We start from the raw sequence: 11,715 nt of genomic DNA, 5'->3' as shown, positions 1-11,715 counted from the left end.
TCTTTTTACTAATAGAAATTTCTTTTTAAATTTTTCCTCAGCTTTTTGTTTGTTCTGTTTTTGACAGATTTTGCTTCATGCAAAGGCACAACTGGGGAGAATAGGCTAATTATTGTATATAAGAAAAATTTTCGATTGAATTTTTTAGAATAGTTCCTAGAATTGTTTTAATTGTGGTCTCAAGACAAATGTAAATACATATTCATTTTATCCTTTAACAATTTGTGAAACAGTTTTAACCTGACGATGAACGTAAAGTTCGAAAACGTTTGTTTTAAATATCGGAAGTAAATTTAATTTGACAAATTGGTTTCTTTTACATTCATTGGTTTCTGTCATTCATGTGGGACCGTCTGATGTTGAACTTCAACGAAAGAGTAGTGTGTACATGGACCACTTTCTGTGATTGCTCCGATTGCAGAAAATAGTGGAATCAAGACCAAAACTTCTATGGGAGCAATCCCCTCGGCTTGATGCCGAAAAGTCACAACAACAACAACAACATAAACCGCTCAATATTACTGATGACGGTGTTTATTTACGTTTTTTAAATTAAATCTGATTGTTTTTTTTTGTTTTCAGATGCTTATGCCACTGGAAACATTGACGCTTCATTTGGGACAAAACTGAATTACATTTGAAAAGTTGTCATCTCAATGATGCACCACGATTTCTTTTGATGGTTACTGAAAACTGAATTTTCTGCTATTTTTATAGTGCGTTATTTGCTCAAAATTCAAATTTTCGTTATCGAATCTTGTTTTGTTTATTTTCATTCCAGTTATTTTGAGCAGAGGCCTTATGGGAGCCGAGAAATGTTTAAAATTAACTCGAGAATAGCATAAGTTGACAGACGGCTTATGTCGATAGCAACCTCCTTGTTACATGTAATCTGGTCATAGATATTTAATATTTCGAAACATTGAAACAATATTATTTGGTGCTTTGATGGATAGTCCGACAGGATATTATTTTGCCAAGTTATAATCTTACCAGATGTACAGTTAAGGCAAATAAATTGCTGTAAGTACCAATTTGAATAGTTTACCCAAGTAAGTACCTCGATGTTCAGTTGAACTGTGTAACGTTTCATGCTTAAGTCCTGCGCTTATTATAGCTCTTATTGTGAACTATGCACCAATTGATTTATAATTATGTAGACACTGCCAACAGGCGTTGGCAAACTAATTGGATCTAATATGTTTCGGCTCCCAGTGTTTTCTTTCGAAAAAGTTTTTACATCATTTTTGACCCCCAATTGAGGGCAAATTGGCCTAATTTTTGATCAAATATAGCAAAGATTTGGACAAAATTCAAGAAATTCGGAAAGCTAGCAAATTTTCGAGGGTATCTTAGAACAAAGAGTATCTTATTGTTTTTGTGAATCCTTACAAAAATATTTTTGTTAAAATATAATAAAAAAGTTGCGTTTTAGAAAAACAAATTGAGTTAATGCAAAGTTTTAAGCTTCATGTACTCAGCCATTACCGAGTTTCCATTTCAGACAATTTTGATTGTAATTGCTTGCAGAGTTTTTTAAAGAACTTTACGTGCGTTTTGATATTTTTCAAGTTGAAAGAAAATATCATGCAAGATGCAAAGTTTTTGTGTTTGTACTTGATTGCGGACCGAAAGTCGAAACAAGTTATATGGCAACAAGAAGCTATATCTTTTCGAATCGGACTAATAGTGCAAATCGATTAGAAACAATTTCTTTCAGATCGAAATACAAAAATTCTAAGGATCTGAGAATCAACAAAAGTGTTTTTGGGTCTTTAATAGCGTCTTGAAATACGTTCAGTTTTGCACATATACAACTACATCACCATTCACAACCTAGCATTTAGATGTGGCTAGAAACTTCCCAGCGCAAATTACATAACACATAGTCGAACAAACAAAATTATTCTCGAGGATCTTGTTGACAAATTAACTGAACTTACTTTTTTCATTCCACACTTAATCAATGCAATAGTCTCACCAAAATAGTAACAAATGTTATGCCTTAAAAACAACAAAAATGAATTGCCTTTAAACAGTTGTGATCTCAATGATACACCATAATTTTTTTGATGATTACCGCAAACCGAACTTTCTGCTATTTTTGTAGTGCGTTATTTGCTCAAAGAATCAAATTTGCTTCATCAAATATTGTTTTTTTTTCAGTTTACCAGTTATTTTGTGTAGAGGCCTTATGAGAGCGGAGAAAAATTAACACGAGAAAGGCATAAGTTGGCAGAAGTCTTATGTCAAAAGCAACCTCCTTGTTACATGTGTTCTGGTCATAGCTATTTAATATTTCGATACATTGAAACAGTATTATATGCTGCTTTGATGGGTAATTCGACAGGATACTTTTTTGCCAAGTTATAATCTTACCATATGTAGTTATAGCATATTATTTGCTGTAAGTACAAATTAGAATTTTTTACCGAAGTAAGTTTTTCAATGTTTACTTGAATTTTGTAAATTCTTGTGCTTAAGTCCTGCGCTTATTGTAGCTCTTCATTGCATAGTTCTCAATTGATGCGAACGGACGTCAGCAAAATAATTGGATCTATCATGTGTTCTATCGACGTATTCTATTGGATCTATCGACTGTTAATAATAAAAATTAAGAAGTGAGTTCTATTAGTGCTTGGCTTCATTTTTTTCACTTTAAAACTAAATATTATGTTTAACGTTCTTTCGTTCTAGTTCTCTTAATGGTGCTTGTTGATGATTTGCTTGATCTTGATTAATTGTTAAAAAAAAGTTTGTTTGTGTTTTCAGTTGTTTAATTGATACTCGTATAATATACCTGCTTATAAACAATTTCTTTTTCCAAGAAAATTTCTCGTGATGATTTGTCTCTATATGGAGGATATCACAGATTTTAATGATAAAATTGAAGTTTTTGAGACTCGAACTGTTCCGTCTGCTCACTTGTTTTAATGATTACGTCTTTTTTCGAAGAAACCAATTAGAACAGTTTTTCTGTCCGGCAGAAAAATAATTCACAGGGCTCAATTGTTCTCTAATAATTTACTTTTTCATGTTGTTGCTTCTTGGACGCAGCTTATCAGCTTATACGAAGCTATCAAAACTTAACTAATCCAGTTTTGTAACGTAGAAAAAGATGTGAAAAAAGTTAGTTGAGCTCTGAATTATTTGAATCTCAAATTTTTTACTGCTACATTGTCATAAATTGCCCCCAAATCCGAGTTTGTTTACTTTATATTTAGCTTTTGGAAAGTGTTCAAAATTTACTTGTTTTACAATAAGTAAGACACCACCTTATGTATTAATAGCATGTGGTATTTGCTTCATGAAGGTTCTAATTGCACTCTAAGTCCTAACATGTATTTTAATTATTGATAGCACAAGTCTGATTTTTTCTCGTTTCCGTAACCTCATTTGCCGTATCGATATTAAAAGACATCAGTGATAATGAAATGAACCATGTGGCCACATTTTTTATTCTATCTATTTCTGTATTCGAGGCCTTGTCCTGCTACTGGTCTCAATTTATCAAACAGATTTATTCGAAATGATTTTGCTGGTTTTCAATATAACTAAAAATTAGTTAGACTTCTACATGCTAAATAATTCATCCGTTATACTCGGCCATTACCGAGTTTCCATTTCTGACTATTTTGATTGTAATTGCTTGCAGAGTTTTTTAAAGAAGTTTACGTGCGTTTTGATATTTTCAAGTTAAAAGAAAAAATCATTCAAGATGCACAGCTTTTGTGTTTGTACTTGATTGCGGACCGAAAGTCGAAACAAGTTATATGTACTCAGCCATTACCGAGTTTCCATTTCATTTAATTTTGATTGTAATCGCTTGCAGGTTTTTTGAAGAACTTTACATGCGTTTTGATGACTTTCAAGTCGAATAAAAAATCGTGTGTGGCGTGATCGTAGCCACACTGGGGCAGAACGGGTCGCAAAAATGATTACTTTTAGGGCGCGAAATGCTGATATTTTAGTAAGAGAGAAAGACTTCAGCGAATTTTTGTTGATGTGAGGTGCTGTGATTGCTACTTTTACTGTTAACTCCTTTTCAATATCAGATTTCACGACTGTTAATAATAAATTTAAAAAGTGAGTTCTTTTAGTGCTTGGCTTCATTTTTTTTACTTTTAAAAAACATTTTAACGTTCTTTCGTTCTAGTTCTCTTAATGGTGCTTGTTGATGATTTGCCTGATCTTGATTAATTGTAAAGAAGAAGTTTGTTTGTGCTTTCAGTTGTTTCATTGATACTCGTATAATATACCTGCTTATAAAAAATTTCTTTTTCCAAAAAAATACTTTTTAAAATTTTGTCTTGATGATTTGTCTCTATATGGAGGATATCACAGATTTTAATGATATCAATTTGAAATTTTTGAGACTCGAATTGTTCCGTCTGCTTTCTTGTTTTAATGATTATTACGTCTTTTTTCGAAGGAACTAATTTCAATAGTTTTGTTGTCAATTAAGCGAAGGTTATTGTAATTTCTCATTCTCTGCTGAAGAACAGTTTTTCTGTCCGGCAGAAAAATAAGTCACAGGTCTCAATTGTTCTCTAATAATTTACGTCTTCATGTTGGTGCGTCTCGGACGCAGCTTATCAGCTTATACGAAGCTATCAAAACTTAACTAATTCAGTTTTGTAACGTAGAAAAAGATGTGAAAAAAGTTAGTTGAGCTCTTAATTATTTGAATCTCAAATTTTTTACTGCTACATTGTCATAAATTGCCCCCAAATCCGAGTTTGTTTACTTTATTTTTAGCTTTTGGAAAGTGTTCAAAATTTACTTGTTTTTCAATAAGTAAGACACCACCTTATGTATAAATAGCATGTGGTATTTGCTTCATGAAGGTTCTAATTGCACTCTAATTCCTAACATGTATTTTAATTATTGATAGCTCAAGTCTGATTTTTTCTCGTTTCCGTAACCTTATTTGCCATATCGATATCAAAAGACATCAGTGATAATGAAATGAACCATGTGGCCACATTTTTTTATTCTACTTTTTCTGTATTCGAGGGTTTGTCCTGGTACTGGTCTCAATTTATCAAACAGATTTATTCGAACTGATTTTGCTGGTTTTCAATATAACTATAAATTAGTTAGACTTCTACATGCTAAATAATTCTTCCGTTTTACCAACAACACATTCAAAGAAACGTTGCTAGAAATAATTTGAGAAAAACTGAGACATTTTTGCCTCATAGATAATATAACCACCTTATCGAGTAATTTCCCATTTTTTTTTGTTTTCCATTTTTGCATTTTTGAATTAAAATCTCATGGCTGCGATTAAATCACATGGATTAATTGAAGGAATTCACTGAATACACAATACTTTTTGGGTTCATTTTCAGTTATCTGGATGAAACTCGCACACATCATAGTCTTATTAAAAAGTATTTTAACCTCTACATCCAATTTGGCAAGTTTTTGACCGAAACGTTCTTTCTGAGATTTTTAAACGGTTAGCAGCCATCAATTTGACTTCAGTTTTTTTTAAAATCTTTGAATTCTAATTGAGTCAGACACAGACTGATGTATCATAATATAACGCAATAATTACATAACGCAATAATTAACTTTAAATGGTTGATGTTTAATAAAGATACGGTCGAGGAAAACTCTCATTTTTTCTCAATGATATAACTGCAACGAATCGTTTTTCGTAATTGAAGATCAATCAGGCTTTTTTTCCTTTGAAAACTCAATCTTTTCCTTTTGGACTTTAAGTCTTATTTGAATGCATCTGTGGATTGGTGCAACCTGAACAGAATAGATTTCAAATAATCGAAATTGCAATTTGCTATGATTATGACGTTCCTTGACATTTTGCTCTTAGTCGTTGTGACGTTTCTTCGATTCTCTAATTTTCCCCCTCTAATTTTGTCAAAGATCTTATGTCTCTAATAATTTGTATTGTGACATCATATCGTTGAGAATTTGAAAACTTGTTGCTCAATATTTCTAGAATTGACACGAATTCAACAAAAATTTCTACGAACCTTGTATCGTGTTTTCCTTCTAACTGTTCTACTCTATGCGTCTGAAGTTTTGTAGCCTTCCGAATGTGACTTTATTACCTTAGAAAAATTGTAGAAACCTGTTTCTCGCTGGGCGTTTCCAGTTGGATAGTATAATTGTCTCATACTTACGAAGATGTTATTATGTTTAATAGCCGCACAGCGATAGCTGGGGCTATTATTGGCCTTCTCTTGGTTTTCACAATTCAAAGAATTTGAATTGTATTGGGGCGCTGTCTTTTTTTACGACTCGAAGAGGAGTATTGGAGAAGTCCTTTTTTAAATCAATTTTATTGGAGTGAATTTTGAAGCGGGAAATGAAACACCTGAAAAAATTTGGAGTGATTTTGTTGCTGAATAAAATGAAACGTGGAGTGAAAAGAATGGTTTTTTGTTCATATCGCTGTTTTCTAGAGTGCGAGAAATTGAGGTGCGAAAAAAGAATTCTGTAAGCGAGCGAAATTTTTTGTTCTCGTGCGGCGTTTTTAAGCAGTTTTTTTTCGAGGTTTGAGGTTAGAGGTTAGTTAAGAGGTTTAGTTATGATTTTGTTTTAATTTTAGGCTGTTTTTGGCAGTGGTTTGAAGGTTTCTGGAAATTCATCTGAATTTTATGCTAATTCGGTTTTTTATGTATTTTGCTAATTTGCGGGCTAATTTTTGCGTTTTTTTGACCGAGTTTTTTTTTAGTTACTTGCTCAAATGGGGATTGAAAAGAACCCCTATACTTGACCAAATTTTCGATAACAACTGGTTACAGTTTTATGGATATGAGTCATTTTTTTGTTGAGAAATATGGCGAAAATCGGAACTTTTTCTTAATTTTTTCGTTTTTTTCCCTGTTTTTTAGGCAAATTTCCTAGACTATTATGACTTTCCAATTGGTTTGCGAGCATCTGGATACCCCATCGGCTGTAAGGATTTTTCTTTGGGTTTATATGCTTCTGTAATATTAAAAAATTTATTAATTTTTTCCAATTTTGTAGTGCAAGTTGTTTTTTTTTCATAATTTGGCCTCAAGTATTTTTTCAAAACTCACATAGGTGGTTTTAGTAAGTACTATTTAATTTGATGAAGTAGTTTTGGGCAGAGATAGTTATTTCGAGATCTCAATTGGTAACAAAATTTGATCAGATTTTTTATCATATTCCAAGATTTGATTTTTGTTTTTATTTTTTTTTGTTTTATTGTTTTGTTTCAGGATAATCATAAATTAGTGCAGGCACGTTTTTTTGTGATGAGTAGTTGGATGGCGTTATGGATTTCTACTTCGAGTTGTTTCTGGAATTCTTCCGGCTACGTTTTTAAGATCTGTTTACACATTTTCATGATTTTTGAAGTAAAATTGTAAAATTGGAGTAGTGATTTTGTCACGCCGAAACAGGAAATGGAGCGAAAAAGCGAGTGCTTTTGCGACGTGAAATTTTTTAGTACAGTGAGAAAACGGAGTTTTAACAAAAGTTCGCTTTCTCGCTGATGATTTTTTTGTTCACATGCGGCAATTTCACTTTGGTTTTTACTTTTTTTTTGAATTTTTTGGATCAGATTTTTTTTCCAATTGGTTTTTCCAATCCCTTCAAAGTTCTTTCTAGGGCTAGTTTTTTGTTGCAATCAAATTTAAATTTCTCTCCAGTGATTCTGTGTTCTTGTTGACAAATTAACTCAACTTACTTTTTTTCATGCCACACTTAATCAATGGAATAGTCTCACCAAAATCGTAACAAATGTTGTGCCTTAAAAAAACAACAAAAATGAATTGCATTTAAACAGTTATGATCTCAATAATCACCATAATTTTTGTTTTGATGGTTACAGCAAACCGAAGTTTCTGCTATTTTTGCAGTGCGTTATTTGCTCAAAAAGTCAAATTTGCTTAATCAAATGTTGTTATGTTTATTTTCAGTGTAACAGTTATTTTGTGTAGAGGCCTTATGAGAGCCGAGAAAAATTAAAAATTAACACGAGAAAAGTATAAGTTGGCAGAAGTCTTATGTCAATAGCAACCTCCTTGTCACATGTATTCTGGTCATAGATATTTAATATTTCGATACATTGAAACAGTATTATGAAATTTTTCCTCTCTAATTTTTTAGTACAGTGAGAAAACGGTGTTTGAACAAAATTTCGGTTTCTCGGTAATGGTTTTTTTGTTTACATGCGGCAATGTCTGATTTTACTGTTTTTTTTTCAATTTATTGGATCGGATTTTTTTTCCAATTGGTTTTTCCAATCCCTTCATAGTTCTTTCTACGCCTAGTTTTTTGTTGCAATCAAATTTGCATTTCTCTCCAGTAGTTCTGTCTTCTTGTTGGCAATTTAACTGAACTTACTTTTTTCATGCCACACTTAATCAATGGAATAGTTTCACCAAAATCGTAACAAATGTTGTGCCTTAAAAAAACAACATAAATGAATTGCATTTAAACTGTTGTGATCTCAATGATACAACATAGTTTTTGTTTTGATGGTTACAGCAAACCGAACTTTCTGCTATTTTTGTAGTGCGTTATTCGCTCAAAAAGTCAAATTTGCTTAATCAAATGTTGTTTTGTTTATTTTCAGTGTAACAGTTATTTTGTGTAGAGGCCTTATGAGAGCCGAGAAAAATTAAAAATTAACACGAGAAAAGCATAAGTTGGCAGAAGTCTTATGTCAATAGCAACCTCCTTGTCACATGTATTCTGGTCATAGGGATTTAATATTCCGATACATTCAAACAGTATTATGAAATTTTTCCTCTCTAATTTTTTAGTGCAGGGAGAAACGGTGTTTGAACAAAATTTCGGTTTCTCGGTAGTGGTTTTTTTGTTTGCATGCGGCAATGTCTCTAATTTTTACTGTTTTTCTCAATTTTTGGATCGGATTTTTTTCTAAATGGTTTTCTCAATCCATTCACAGATCATTCTAGGCCTCGTTTTTTGTTTGAATTAAATCTTCATATCTCGCTTGTGGATTTGTTCACATGATTTGACATTGATTTTCGGTTTTTCTTATATTTTTATCTGATTTTTTTTTAAAATTCCGAAACAGTAAGTGAAGCAAAAAAGCGAAAGGTTTTGCGGCTTGAATTTTTTTCGCTCTAATTTTGAAACAGAGAGAAAACGGTGTTTCAAAAAGAATTCGCTTTCTCGCTAGTGGTTTTTTTGTTCGCATGCGGCATTTTCACTTGATTTTTACTTTTGTTTTTCAATTTTTGATTGCATTTTTTTCTAAATAGTTTTCCCAATCCATTCATAGTTCATTCTGGGCCTAGTTTTTTGTTTGAACTAAATTTCCATTTCTCGCTAGTTATTTTTAGGTCATATGCGGCATTGATTTTCTGTTTTTTTTTTAAATTTTTCATCTGATTTTTTTTAGAAATGGTTTTCCCAATTCACTCATAGTCCATTGTAGGTCTAGTTTTTCTGTTTAGTCAATGAAATTTCTTTGAATTGTACATCAGGACTTGTCTTGCTATGTTTTTTTTATTTCGTCGCGATTTTTATTACGGCCATATGACGTCACAACCACTTCAAATCTGTTTTTTGTTCATTCGTGCATGAAATTTCAACTGAAGTGCGTGCTTGACGTCATTTTTCGCTCTTAGTGGAGCGAGTTTTTTTCTTCATTCGCGTGATTAAACTTTTTGTCACACTTGACTTACCTCACTCTCAAAAAGGACTTCCTCGCTTTGAAATTGACTTTTATTTACTTTAATTCAAAGAGGTAAGGTTAAATGGGTTTGTGTCACTCTAAATGAAGGTTATTAGAGAGCAGCTAATAGAGGCAGCAAAAACTTGCACAGATTTTTAATCAAAATATAACATATCAGCCTTCAATGAAAAGACGATTTTTTTGGTCGGTCTTTTTAACTGTTTTTTTTGAGACTGCAGATCTACGAAGCTATTGCGGCTATTTTCTGGCAATCTGCGAGCTATGTTAAAAAATTGTTTGAGGGATGCCCTGATTTCCCGGTAGTTAATTATATCACCCTTCTACACTGCTCTGGTCATACTCTTTGTTGCCATGAGTATACAATTTTTGTTATACAAAAAGAGAAAATGTGGACATCATTTCTCACTCGTGCTTGTAAATTGCAAACTGCGTACAAACATACACTGCTCTAGATATTACCTTGAAACCAAACATTTCAAACCTGCTATAAAACAAAATCACAAAATATTACAAAAAGCTAATTGTAACGGTTTTTGCGATCCTCTTTGCAACTGATTTGCAGTACATTTTGGTTGGACCTTTTACGTTTTGCATTGCTCTTGAACGAAGTTCATAGCAATTATTGTAAACGTGTTGGTCTTTTTTATGCAAATGTTTCGCTGGACCATTTTGCGCTATTCTAGATTATTCTTTGACGTCTCAAGTGACTTTTTCACTCGTTCTTCATTTTTGAGTGATCTCTATTGCTCTCACTCCGAAGTAAAGCTTGTTGCTAATATAAATTGGTTGCAGCAGAGCAAGAAGAAGGTTCTGATGGTGAAATTGGAAGTGATCGGTGTAACGGATCGGGAGGTCAATGGTTCGAATCCTGGCGGGTAAATTTTTTGCACCCATAAAGAAAAACTGATCTAGGCTACAGTCCGGGAATTAAATTGCATTGCCTGTCGTTCAAGAGCAATTCTTCCTTCAATTGTCGGTTTATGTTTTGCATTTCGAGAACCAGACGAGATCTTCCGAATCTCATACGAGCTCGTGTTAGCTGATAAAATATTAGCGAAATCCAAGATGCGTTAATATTTTTTTCAACCAAAGCATCTAAACATTTTAAGGGCTGGGAGGGAAGTTTTTTTTTGTAGACACATTAGGATGTCTCCAACTTTTCATTGGAAAACTCTTGAAAAATTGGGGTATAAATTGAGTTTTTCTTTTTCGAGTAAAAGGGAATCTTCGGCTACATATGTTTCCGATTTTGAAGCGTGAAGTCTATGAGAGATTCAAAATCACTAAAAAAATTATTGTGACTTTTCGCTAATTAGTTAAACAAGATGCACTAGCTTAATTGCACTAGTACATGATATCAGTTTTCTTGTACTTCATACGTGAAGAAGTTTTGTCAAATTTAAACTTCCAAGGTTAGCTTTGTCTAGTTTTATCATCCTCTTGGAGTGAGAAAATTGTACTCATAAGCAGTTTCTTGTTGGGTAGAAATAAATTGCCTCTATTTGTTGGCTAGTTAGTTTTCAATTGCTCTTGAATGAAATTCATAGCAATTATTGTCAGCGTGTTGGTCTTTTTTATGCAAATTTTTTGCTTGACCATTTTGCGCTTTTCTTCTAGAATATTCTTTGACTTCTCAAGTGACTGTTTCACGCTTTCGTTCTCCATTTTTGAGTGATCTCCATTGCTCTCACTCCGAAGTAAAGCTTGTTGCTAAAATAAAAACATAGCCGGCAAATTGCCGGAAAATAGCCGCGATGGACGCTTGTGGCCTTCCATGAATTGAAACAACTAAAGAAATAAGATAGACAGATCAACCACCAGTCCATTAATAGACCACTAGACTTTGTGGGTTACATTCGGACTGTCAATTTTATGACGTATACGGACCCCCAGGTGCAAGTTCTATTTTCTTACGTGGTAACGTGCTATATAACAACATATAATTTGTAACTGGGGGTTATAAAAGGTGGGGGCGACACAGAATAGATCCGGAAAAGCCCTAAAAGAGCTTTTTTCAAAATTGATATTCGAAATCAAAAACTTGA

General features: G+C 32.8%; 1 protein-coding gene across 1 annotated transcript in view; it reads left to right on the top strand.

The window, feature by feature from the left end:
• The first annotated feature begins 218 nt into the window (after positions 1–218).
• The window catches only part of LOC142348366 (sideroflexin-1-like), a 134,568-nt gene continuing 123,071 nt past the window's right edge, over positions 219–11,715 (top strand). The window contains exon 1 of the mRNA XM_075399687.1: positions 219–1,023. The gene's annotated coding sequence lies outside the window, so the exon portion shown is untranslated. The remainder of the gene's footprint in view (positions 1,024–11,715) is intronic.

Source organism: Convolutriloba macropyga, chromosome 10, assembly GCF_964194025.1.
Source record: "Convolutriloba macropyga chromosome 10, txConMacr16.3, whole genome shotgun sequence".
NCBI lineage: Eukaryota > Metazoa > Xenacoelomorpha > Acoela > Convolutidae > Convolutriloba > Convolutriloba macropyga.
This window is presented reverse-complemented; position numbering and strand designations above follow the sequence as displayed.